This window comes from Sinocyclocheilus rhinocerous, unplaced genomic scaffold (genome assembly GCF_001515625.1).
Source record: "Sinocyclocheilus rhinocerous isolate Xijiao unplaced genomic scaffold, SAMN03320098_v1.1 scaffold1604, whole genome shotgun sequence".
In the NCBI taxonomy this organism is placed as follows: domain Eukaryota; kingdom Metazoa; phylum Chordata; class Actinopteri; order Cypriniformes; family Cyprinidae; genus Sinocyclocheilus; species Sinocyclocheilus rhinocerous.
In genome coordinates this window covers 39,945-43,635 of record NW_015625046.1, presented here as the reverse complement: position 1 = coordinate 43,635, position 3,691 = coordinate 39,945, and the positions used below count along the sequence as shown (strand labels likewise).

Below are 3,691 nucleotides of genomic sequence, written 5' to 3'. Positions count from 1 at the left end.
AAGCCATTAAGCTAATGCATTAGCTTAAAGCTTAAAATAAAGAATTCTCATGTTTTGGGCAGCTTGGATCACGTAACTCTCCCGCAGCATCTCATTCTGTTTCCTCCACTATTTTTAGATGCATTTTGTCCATAGAAATGGTAATTCAGTGCTGTAATTTGACGCAACCGTCTGAAGTTGGACGTGCACTGAGGGCAGACCCGACTAATCGATAATGAGAATCGTTGTCGATGATTTTCATAATCGATAATAATCTATTTTATGTTATGATTTAATGCTGCAGCCCTACTTTGTGCCATTAAAATGGGATTAACTTGTATTTGTCTCTTTCTGCTTTAGGCCTGTTGCTGCTGAAAAAGAAAAGCGAAAAACTAAATGAAATGGAAGACAAAGATCAGTGTGAGAAAAATGATTTCACTGGAGAAAATTTGTTTAGTTGCTCACAAACTAAACAGACTTCACAAAAGAGAGCTCAAAACACAGGAGCTAGAAGTCATTTCATCTGCCAACAGTGTAGAAAGAGTTTCACTAAAAAAGCAAGCCTTGAAATCCATTTGAGAATTCACACTGGAGAGAAGCCTTACACCTGCCAACAATGTGGAAAAAGTTTCATTAAAAAAGCAACCCTTAATAGGCACAAGAGAATTCACACTGGAGAGAAGCCTTACACCTGCCAACAATGTGGAAAAAGTTTCATTAAAAAAGCAACCCTTAATAGGCACAAGAGAATTCACACTGGAGAGAAGCCTTACACCTGCAAACTGTGTGGAAATAGTTTCATTCGAAAAGGAGGCCTTAAAAACCACATGAGAATTCATACTGGAGATAAGCCTTATACCTGCCAACAGTGTGGAAAGAGTTTCTGTCAACAAGGAAACCTCAAAGTCCATATGAGTAGTCACTCTAGAGAGAGATATTTCAACTGCCAACAATGTGGAAAAAGTTTAACCAAAAAAGCAAGCCTCGAAATACATTTGAGAATTCACACTGGAGAGAAGCCTTACACCTGCCAACAATGTGGAAAAAGTTTCGTTAATAAAGGAACCCTTAAAAGGCACAAGAGAATTCACACTGGAGAGAAGCCTTACACCTGCCAACAATGTGGAAAAAGTTTCGTTAATAAAGGAACCCTTAAAAGGCACAAGAGAATTCACACTGGAGAGAAGCCTTACACCTGCCAACAATGTGGAAAAAGTTTCGTTAATAAAGGAACCCTTAAAAGGCACAAGAGAATTCACACTGGAGAGAAACCTTACACCTGCCCTCAATGTGGACTAAGTTTCACTCAAAAAGGAACCCTTAACAGGCACATTGCAGTTCACACCGGAGAGAAGCCTTCCGCCTGCAAACTGTGGAAATAGTTTAAATCAAAAAGGAGACCCTAAAAACCACATGAGATTCATACTGGAGAAGAGCCTTATACCTGCCAACAGTGTGGAAAGAGTTCCTGTCAACAAACCTCAAAGTTCACATGAGTGTTCACAGTGGAGAGAGATATTTCAACTGCCAACAATGTGGAAAAAAGGTTCACTAACAAGGGAGACCTTGAAGTCTACATGAGAATTCACACTGGAGAAAAGCTGTTCACATGCCCTAGATGTGGAAAGAGATTCAGAACTAATTTTTTTTTTTACAGATTTGGTATAAACAGAAAATAAAAACAAAACACAGAAATGGTAAAAGGCAGGCCCAGTACTCTTTATTTATGTTACCTCCCTGACCCTAAGCCGGGGTCGTAACAAATAAATGTATTCATTTAGCGGAACATTGTTTTCCAACATACTTACCTACTGCTGCCATCTAGTGGTTATAATGGTAATTTCAGGGCATTTGCAATAGGAATATACTAATTTTTACTTTTTAGAGTGCCAAATTTTGCCCGATCTCCATAAAATTTTGCGTGCTTGTTAGGAATCATATGATACATGAGCTTATCTATTATTTTTTTTTAAGTTTGTTTAAACGTTTGGGTACACTAGGTCAACAGCATATTTTTACACTTATAAAGTTGTTCAGGAGGAGGAGATTTATGATGTGACTATTGTATGCATGTGTGAACCCAGGTGAAAAAAGTGCAGTAAAATACACGTACTTGAGTGCACTCAACTGTGCTATTTTGGGACACCACAAATATGAACTAAAATGTGCTTTTCACATACATTGTAAAAAAAAAAAAAAGTATTTAGTTACCACTTGTAGTACAATTAAAACCATCTTTCATACACTTTTAAATGTTCTCATCATACATAGAAAATACTCTTATTATTTAATATACAATATTAATATATAATGTGTTCAAAAGGCTTCTTGAACTTCCTTCATGTGGCCAATCAACATTTGCAACGTCACCATCATGTGCATCACGTGGCGTCAGAAAGTCATGTAATACACAAACTCTTTCCACGAGTAATCCACTTCATCTCACGTTTGTCTGCAGCCTCCCAAATTTACTGATGTAATACATTAGGTAGTCAACCAGTATGCCTATTACGGCCGTGCCTACTGCCGTGTCAATGCCGCAGCGGCAAATACAAATCAGTCACATGAAACTCGTTTGCAAAATCACCACCAGGTGGCGCAAAGGAATGGTTGACACTGTTAGCTCAATAAAGTGGAAATGTGGTGTTTTTATTTGTGAATTAAGATTAAAAAAATGAAATAAATGACTTATAATTTAATAACAATAGTAACATAGCATTAATTAAATTAAATCTCGACTACTTCATCATATAGGCTAAATGCATAATGTTTCAACTATTTGACTACTGTTGGAGAGAAATATTAGTGATGACATTGCTTGAAGTGTGCTTAATTTATCCAGTATTTGAGTTGTGCATATTTATTTTGTCACCATTACTGTCATAGATAAAAGGTTTGACACTTAAATTTAATAATTCAGTGATGCATTCCAACAGGTTAAATGCATACTTGCGATCTGACTTTTGACACATATTCCGCTATACTAAACAGCTGTGACACGGCAAAAAATATGTGATCCATGAATTGAAGAAATTGAATTAAAAATCACTTTTTATTAAATCGTTCTTTCATATTAGTAAAAACGTGAGAGCACAGATTTATTCGTTCGGGGATTTAACCCCCCAAAAAAAGAAATGAGTAAAATGAAAATTTTATTCACAAAAACAATGGAACTTAAAGGTAACTAATTAGAATCCTCATGTTTAAACTAAAATGAATGATTAATAACACATTTCTTGTGTGTTGATATCTTTTTTTCTGCTTGTAATGCGCAGGGCTTATAGAATTGTCCTCCATTTTCAATGTACAATGTAAAAAATTGAATAAATAAATTAATGAAATAATTTTTAAAAGAGAGAGAGAGATAACTAAGGGTGTACTCACACTAGGCGTTTTGAACCGTGCCCGAGCGCGGTTCGTTTAGCTGTCCCTGGCCCGGTTGGAAGAGGTGGGCCAGGGCACGGTTCAGTTGGGCTCGGGCGCGGTACGCATGCAGTGTGAGCGCTAACCGCGTCGGAGCACGGAACAGATACTATTTTGTGTGCGCTACTGTCATCATTACGACCGCAAACATATTCTATTACTACTACTACTACACTACACTTTTCAATTAATTTAATTCAATCAAGTATATTTAGGTTTATAATGGCTCTGGTTCTTACCTTATTGATGAACAGGAAATGTAGTTTGCGAGTAAAGCTGCAAATTATTT

The 3,691-nt window shown here is 36.7% G+C and overlaps 1 pseudogene; it reads left to right on the top strand.

The window, feature by feature from the left end:
• Positions 1–357: 357 nt before the first annotated feature.
• On the top strand, positions 358–1,354 carry LOC107749457 (gastrula zinc finger protein XlCGF8.2DB-like; annotated as a pseudogene).
• The last annotated feature ends 2,337 nt before the right edge of the window (positions 1,355–3,691 follow it).